The following is a 9,145-nucleotide window of genomic DNA, read 5'->3' on the forward strand; positions in this document are numbered from 1 at the left end:
GCAGTTGAGTACAGCGGGACGCTGTTACCTGTTTTGTTTCTCTGTACTTCTCTTTATAGTATCGGCCGCCGAACATGAATAAAAATTAATATTGCCTTGCCTGAAATTTCGCATGTACAGTCGCTGAGGAACGAAGCAACTTGAGTTCTCGAAGCTGTAAGCCTGCACACGTTACACAGAATTTACTCAGAGCGCGAAGCGGTGCGGCCCTTTTCGCGCGGGGTTTTTCAGTCCCGTGCGATCAGCCATTGCTGGTCGCTCGAGGAGGAGGGTAGTGCGAGGGTTTAAATTGGGCGCTCCCACGTGGAGTGGCATAGTGTACCGGGCACTTTTGCATGGCGGGCAGTGTGCAGGGAAAGTGTGCTTGCGGTGCAGGTTCAGGAAGCTGGTGATATAATTTGGGCGCCATTTGGGCTAGCGAGAACGTGTCATTCAATGAGTGTGGAAACACATCGGTGCAATGCTAAACTTGAATTTTTTTGTAGCTCGCAACAATAATCCCTCTGAAACCTCAGAGCGAAACGCTCTTAATGCTAGTGTGTTTTAGCACCGTCGTACGGTACATCATTGTTCAACTGCACGTTAAAATATGACCTATCAAGAATTACAACAATATCAACACCAACGTGTTTCGAATTGGCAGAGTTGTTGTACAGCTCTGCTGAAATTCTTTGTTAGTTCTGAAATGTTAAATCTGTTTAATGACTGCCTGAGTACAGAATTTAAGGACGACCCTATTGAAAATATTGAGCGTGAATTCTGCGTGCCTATCTTTGCGTGTTTATTGCCACGCAAAATGCGACGATTGAGCGAGGTCGCAGAACGCGAGACATATTTCACATAATTTGCGCAAGCCGAGCAAGCTCGCAAACGCGAGACATCTCTCACATAAGTGCGCAAGCCGCGTAAGGCTCGTACAGCAGGAGACATCCTCGCGTAATATGCGCAAGCCGGGTGAGGCTTCCAGAATGTCCGAGAGCCAAGGGTGAGTCCCAGAATGTTCAATAGCCGAGTCTGGCTCACAGAGCACTAGACAGTGTCTAATGGAGTTACCATCATGATACCGATAATACCTTGCATGGCTGCAAGGCTCCTACATCACTGCTCAACACGGTACGCTAATGTACTGCATTAAGGCCTCCTCATCTGTCTGTCACTGCCTCATTCAGCATGCATGTTGTGAGATAACAAGCTTTGCAGAAACGGTGCTTCGTGGGATGGCTCTCATGTGTGTAGCATGCTTGCAAAAGGACATAGATAAGGTCACCTTAACTGGCTTTATTAATGCCACATCCCTCATGATGGGTGCCACACAGTGGCTAAACAATTTCTTCAGTTTCTCCATGTCCAGCAGGTTGGCGTCTTGATACAGGTTCTCACTATGCAGCACCTGCAAAAAGGTAGGAGTATATGCAAAAAAATTCAGTTAATCTGTTTTCTGGAAATTCCAGAAAAGGGCACAAGTACTTCTTCCATTAATGAACCAATGATGATTTCGAAAAGTTTCAGGTTTGAAATACAGACACTGGAAAACCCGACTCAAGCACGCAGACTGCTCAGCATCAAACCTGCACAAAATCTAATAACCGTGTCACACAGGCATTTTGAAGGCTTTCAAATGGCTATTAACTCAACGGCACTTGAATACAGCTAAATGGGCATTTCCAATAGCCACTGAGTCCCTAGAACAGTGTGGACATCTATTAAGATTTTGAAGGCTTTTCAGTGGTAGAAATTTGCACTCAGACATGGAGCACTCGCAACTATACACTAAGGAATAAAATCAAAGCAATTTAATCGCTGAAAGAATACTCAACATGAAATGTACAACTTATTTCACTAAAAAAAAGAAGGCTAGCCACAAAACACTGCAGCAAGCATATTATCACTGTTGCCAATAGCACAAATACAATGAATACCACCTTTTCAAAACTGTGTGAGCGCTACAACAGCTTCCCAGCAAAATTATCAACTGTGACAGTGGCGCCACAGCAGCTTGGTGCGAGATGATGAAATATCTCTACGGCGATCAAGTATTCTGTGTAGCAGTGGCATAACTCCCAAGTTGAAGTGCAAATCTCGAAGCTCAATCTCCCACCTTAACTGTTATCTTTAAATACATATTTAAATTCATTGGAGCGTGCTGCAGAAGTAGGTGGTCAGATCATTCGAGAGGATACCTGCAAGGTATCTCAGGAGACGAAAGGTCTGATGAAGAAACGCCAAAGCATGAGGACGTCTAACTTCAGAGATAGAATAGAACTAGGAGAGCTATCGAAGTTATTTATAAGTGCAAGGTAGCCAACATAAGAAAGTTTAACATGGAGAAAACCTAGCATGCTCTAAAGCATGGAGGTAGCCTAAAATCAGTGAAGAGAAAACTAATCACAGGTAAAAACCAGATTTATGCGCTAAAAGACAAAGAGGGCAATGTTATAAGCAATATGGATAAGATAGTTAAAGTAGCCGAAGAGTTCTGCACAAATCGCTACAGTAGTGAATGTAATCAGAACGTTACGGAGAGAGGCAGTAGAGCATAGCAATGGGACATCCCGCCAGTAACGAGGGAGGAAGTAAAGAAAGCCTCAGGAGCAATGCAAAGGGGTAAAGCAGCTGGTGAGGATCAGGTAACAGCAGATTTGCTGAAGGACGGAGGAGAGATTGTGCTAGAGAAACTAGCCACCCTGTACACGCTTGCCTCGTGACCACGAGCGTATCAGGAGCTTGGAAGAATGCGAACATTATTTTAACTCATAAGAAAGAAGATGTCAAGGACTTGAAGATTTACAGACCGATCAGCTTACTATCCATTGTCTACAAGGTATTTACTAAGGTAATCACTAATAGAGTCAGGACAACCTTCGAATTCAATCAACCAAATGATCAGGCAGGCTTTCGTAAAGGATACTCAACAAGAGACCACATTCATGCAATCAATCAGGTGATAGAGAAATGGGCAGAATATAACCAACCCCAATATATAGCCTTCATTGACTACCAGACAGCAATTGACTCGGTGGAACCACAGCTGTCATGCAGGCATTGTGGAATCAGGGTGTAGAAGAGTGTTATGTGAAAATATTGGAAGATATTTGTAACGACTGCACAGCTACCATAGTTCTCCATAAGGTCAGCAATAAAATTCCTCTATATTCCGAGTTTTCTAACACCACCATCATTTTTTGGCACCGTGACCATATCATACAAGAATGTGAGACCTACTGCATACCTAAAGAAAATATGTGTGTAAGCCAAGCATCAGCCGTTCTATGCAATAAGAAGTCTAAGTGAAAAAGATTCGATGTAAATTAGAGAAAGCCTTGCCATTTTTGTACTTCTGCTTCTATGACTGCTTGCTGGATTTTTTTCTTTAGTTGGAAGCATTCTTCCATCCCTTATCTCTATACACTATTCCTCTGCCAAATGACTGAGTAACCCAAATAGCAATTCCTAAGTAGGGAGGGGGCCTTCCACAGTGACCACACAGGGGCCTTCAAGTTCTTGCAGCAATCAAAACATCCCTTTGTAACACTGGCCTTGAATGCACCACTATACTTTTGTGGCAGGGCAAATACTTATACAATTTATGTTTTAAAACCACACAGAAATCCACAACTGCCATTATGAAAACAACCTAGTAATGTAACCATAAGCGTACCTGGCCAGCATGATCAGCATGGAAAGGCGCACAGCTTGTGTGCAGCTCCTAAAATGAAAGCAAATTCACATGATTAATTGCAATTTCCACAAAGGCATTCTTGAAAAATCATGTTTTTGCACCACTCAGCCTCAAGCCTGCCTTATTGCTCCTGCAGCAATGAGGCAAATCTGAGCACAGCTTGGGGTGAGCTGGTGGTATCACGTTACGCACCTGACACTACGTGCATCAATCCATTTGTATGAATGAATTTCAGAATGGCGAAGAAGACACACACACAGGAAAAAATGGTGGGTGGATGAGATTAAGAAGTTTGTGGGGATACAGTGGCCGCAAGTGGCAAAGGACAGACAAAACTGGAGAGACATGGGAGAGGCTTTGCCCTGCAGTGGGTGTAGTCAGGCTGCTGCTGCTGCTGCTGCTGCTGATGATGATGATGACAGCCTGAGCACACCTGCAAAGTAAAACTGTGATCTCGACCCAGCAGCACTTTACTGTGTTGAAAGAGAACAGGTACAATTGAATTACTGCATTACCTTGTTATTATCATTAAAAACTACAGGGCTCTAAGGACTTCCTAATTTACATCGAAACGAATGGGTTACAGTGAACTTTCACGGATTACACTAACAGGCACTGAAAATCCAACACAGCTGCCCAAGAGAATATTAGGCAGCCGCGCTAGCCTTCTTTTGCGCTATGCTACCTGATTAAAATTCCAGAGCAATTTACTCATACTCTAGCACTGGGATACGTTATGCCCCAGACTGACGCAGCTGTCTTACTAAAGGCAGAGAAGCTTTCAGTGTGGGTCATGTGTGCTGTGGCGTGAACACATGCACAGCATCGCCTGCTGCCATTCAAGTCCTCTGTGTACACAAATGCAGGTGCAATAGAAAACCCACATCACAAATTTGGCTAGTCTGGTCGGCCAAGCATGGGCCAGCTGATAGCACGAAGCAGCAGGTGCGACACATACCATCATCATCAGCCTGACAAGGCCCACTGCAGGGCAAAGGACTCACCCATGTCTCCACATTAACCCTGTCCTTTGCTAGGTGTGGCCACCATATCCCCGCGAACTTCTTCATCTCATCCGCCCATCTAACTTTCTGCCGCCCCCTGCTATGCTTGCATTCTTTTGGAATCCACTCCGTGACCCTTAAGGACCAGCGGTTATGTTGTCTTCCCATTACAAGCCCCGCCCAGGCCCATTTCTTCCTCTTAATTTCAAGTAGCATGTCATTAACCCGCATTTGTTCCCTCACCCACTCCGCCCCCTTTTGGTCTCTTAATGTTAGACTTATCATTTTTCTTTCCATAGCTCACTTTGCTGTCCTTATCGTTTGGCACGTGTTTTTTTCTTTGTAATAAGGCATAAAGTATTATACACGGATTACCACATGGCATCCTCCTATGACCGCTAAATAATTTATAATCAAATTTCTTTCTCCTGCTGTATTTGTTTCGGTTTCGACAGCTGAATGATGGCTGTGACTTCAAAGCAAGGTTATTGGTCACGTGAGGCATGAAAAACTGCAATACAATTGGTACTTCTGGCTCTTAAGGAATGCTGGCGTCAGCGCTGTAGCGAATTAAAACGATGAAGCAGCGATTATAAGTGCAGTTTTTCCACGCCTCACGTGACCTATAAGCTCTCTTTGATGTCATAGCCATAGTCAAATTGTTCACCGAAACAGGATGACAGAAAAAGTTGATTATAAATTATTTAGCGGTCTCACACGAATACCAGATGGTGATTCATGCATAGTAGTGTCTTCCGCATCATTATAGAGAAGAAAACATGCCACCAAGATTAGGTGTCTATACTCTTTTAAGCTGAACTCTCTTCATTAGCCTCCACGTTTCTGTTCCAAAAGTGAGAAACATGCAGGCTAAAGAAAAGATTTCAGCTTAAGTACCAAAGTGGCTCTAATCACACGATGAAGCGGAAAAACTCTCGACACTTGAACAGAGAACAAATAGGAATTCCAACAAAATTTTAGATTCTTGTAAGGCTATCAAGCATTTCTGAATATTGTAAACTGCACTTTCACACATACAGTACGCATGTATGCCAAGCTCACATTCAGTAGCCCTGTTTACCGGCTGTAATTATCACAGTCTGAGCTCAGTTACAGATTTAAAACCAGCCAAAATATGCAACACAGGAAAAGAGAAGAAAACAGGTTGGACTATCAATTGAATTTTTTGTAAAGGAAAAGAAGGCTCGCATGAAGATGCGCCACACATGACTCACACCAGCGAAAGGCAGGACAACAAATAACTGTCACTGATATACAAGCACGTCATCTAAAAGAGAAAATTCTTTCCGTTGAAGATTGACTAATGGCTTCGCTACTCATACAGCCGTTGCCTTGGAGATATGCATCAAATACCTTACAGATTTGTTTACCACTTGTATACACCACTGAAGTGTCACAGAAATCAGGCGTACATACTGATGGGTCATCTTATGATTTACACTCACGACATTGGCACTGTAGTGCCAGATTAGAAGCTGCCTTCCCCCTAACGAGTTAGTGCTCACTCAGGAACACATTAAAGACACCTGCACATATCCCTGAAGTAGTTTCTTGCACAAGCTAGCGGAATGTGATAAACCACTTCCTGCAAGTCCTGAACCTAGTTTTATGGGATACCATACTGCTATCCCGGTTTTTAACAGCAGTGCAAAGGCCATCAACACAATGATTGGCGCAAAAATTACATTTAAAAATTTTCCCGCCACTCGATTTGAACTCATGAAGTCTACACAAAGGACTCCATGATAACCGTTCTGAGGTGAATGGCAGTTCAGCCTAGCCTCTGGAATCTGTGCCAAAAAAAAAACGGAGTCAGCGCATCGCAATTTACTTCCGAAATCAGCCGGTGCTGATGAAAATTGTATGTTTTGCTTTCTCTGGCTTATAAAGCTCCACTTTCAGAAAAAGTGTCGTCTTTGTGGTTAGGATGCGGAACTTCATCATCACAGGTCAACTTCAGCTTGCCATCAGTGTCCCTTTAATGCCTCAAAGTTGAACAATAGCTCCATTCATAGAGGAGGGCTGTGCATAAATTTCGACCACCAAAGATTCTTTAACATGCACTGACATTGCATAACACACGAGCAAATATGCATTTCGCCTTGTCGAAACGAAGCCACCACAATTCAATGCCGCGTCTTTGGGCTCAGTAGCCGAACACCAATGCAGTAGGCCACAGCAGCAGGTGAAAAACAAAAGAGAGCCCTTAATAGGCAACCTAACTTGCCAAAATCAACATAACGAGGGGTCACACAAGTAGCAGTGGACTAGGAAAATAAAAGCTACTTGTGTCGGAAGATGTCTTCAGTGCTTACTTCAAAAGCCTGCTTGCTTGCTGGGCATCCTAGCACCAAGTGAAAGGCTGGCACAGCCATACTGGAGAGCTTGGAAGAGGCATTGCTGGTAAAGCTATGTGGAGATTGCTGCAAGGTAAAAAGACACATTTAACAGCAGCACAGTGCAAAAAATGGACTAGAATCAAGCATGTAAGGCAAAGTGCAAGGCACAAAAAGGAGCCGGTCGCAGAATGGAACACAACTGTTTAACCGCATTTCGAAGTGGGCGAGGCAACAAGAAATTCATAACCACGGCAGTCATTCACAACCTAGCCTCAGACGAGACATCACTTGCATATCGATATCCAGCATCGTTTCTACAATACATGCCACCATTCAACAGAACAGACCCCAGCAGAACGATATTTTCAGTAGAAGGCTGGTTTGCTTCAAATTCTGCATGCGTCCCTCAATTTGAAATCTGGCATGATTAGCACTGATTTCACATTCTCACAGGTATGATGAATTAATAGTGCCAATTGCAGAAAAACCACACTTTTTCCTTTAACATCAAATAAGGTATTGGAGAGGTACCTCAGCATATTTAAGTCAAAGTCAGATTTATTTGCGCCATTGGTTATAATCATGAAACAATCAAGTTTATTCTTCGTACATATTAAAGGCTCAATTACCCTTAAATTTCACTGCAACTTCGGGATTTAGGGCAAATGGAGCTAGGGCACCTGTGTGCATTTTGAAGTTGTTTGTACCATTTCAGCTCCGAGCCAAAGTATGAAAAAGCGAATGCCAAAATAGAGGCGAAAAACTTCAGAGCAATTTGTTTTTATCTCACCGTTCTGCTATTCAAGGCTCGACTACACTGGCTCGGCTATAAGTACGAACGCAGCTGGATCATATGGAGCTTCGTACCTTAAATACACAATTTATAAAAGTACAAGTGAAATACAAGTGAAAGAGGAGGAAGCTCAATCCAAACGCATACAGCTGAATCGCAGTCTATGTAGTTAAACTGCTCGAGCGCTGTTACTTCAATTACAGCGTAACATGCGGCGAGAATGTAAAGCCCGGGCCGAAGATCTATTGGTGGGCACATATTCCATTCTCGGCGAGAGATGAATGGCAGTACGGCGGCAGTACGGCGCCGATATCGTGCACCCCGCGATCGGATCAGCTGTGCATATTTGCATGGCATACTGACCATGACCGTGTGACCACTGACACTACACGCGCATTCATGCCCGTGTGCCGCCAGCAAACAACCTTTCAGCGCTGCGTGCTGCCGCGATAGGCACTGCGTCTTCGCGTCTCTGTACTAGCTGTGTTGACGTGGCCAGTTGTGCGCAAAGGCTTTGAAATAATGAACAGGTTCGAAGAAAATTAACTTACCCCCAAGATGCGAGATGTCACCCGGGTAGTGGTCTCCCACCAGCTGCTCCGCCTTGGAGGAAATGAGCCCCACCGTCAGCATAGCGTTTCCAGTGAAGGCGCGCAAAGGACGACGCGCTATCCGTCGAGCCCGCTGACGCACGCTATAAACACAGGTTTACTCAGCACCTTACCACGTTTTCGTACATCGCACCAGCGAATTTCACTGCTGTCGGCACATCACATATCGGAAGAGTGACAAATGCTCATGCCAGCGATCGTTCACGCCCTCGGCACCACAAAGGACCGCGACAAACGTAGTAACGCTGACCGCCATGCTGTCCCTCCCCAGACGCTGCGTTCGTTGGCTAGCGCTTCGGCCAGTTCCGGCTTCCTTCGGCCCGTTTAGAAAGGCATCGCCTCCAGGCATTCCTCCAGGTCGTCTCTTTCGGGCTCTATGCTTTTGGGCAGTGCGATAGCAAAGAACTTAAACCAAATGAAACTTTCGTTACAAAAATAATTAAGTTCTTGTGCACATATTAGCATTAAAAACTTGAGAAATTTGTGACGCATGGATGCATTAATATGCGTGTCGGTACATTCGTGCGTGCGTGCGTGAGTGGGCATGGTCTAGCTCGTCAAATCCAAAGCCTATCCGACATGCTGCATGGTTTCTGAGATCACCGCCGTGAGCTTCGCTTGTTTTCTCGTGCTGCTGCTGGGCTGTCTTGCGCGCCGCTGTTACTGTGCTGGAATCGCAAAAGAAGAAGGATTACCGG

The 9,145-nt window shown here is 44.6% G+C and overlaps 1 long non-coding RNA gene across 1 annotated transcript; it reads right to left on the reverse strand.

The window, feature by feature from the left end:
• Positions 1–820: 820 nt before the first annotated feature.
• LOC149353534 (uncharacterized) lies at positions 821–8,799 on the reverse strand. Its single transcript, XR_016291003.1, has 3 exons — positions 8,388–8,799; positions 7,020–7,127; positions 821–3,706 (listed from the first exon to the last, which is right to left on the reverse strand). It is a non-coding gene; the product is annotated as an uncharacterized LOC149353534 (long non-coding RNA).
• Positions 8,800–9,145: the final 346 nt, after the last annotated feature.

The sequence above is a fragment of the Amblyomma mixtum genome, chromosome 3 (assembly GCF_055824585.1).
Source record: "Amblyomma mixtum isolate Tamu chromosome 3, ASM5582458v1, whole genome shotgun sequence".
Taxonomy (NCBI): Eukaryota; Metazoa; Arthropoda; class Arachnida; order Ixodida; family Ixodidae; genus Amblyomma; species Amblyomma mixtum.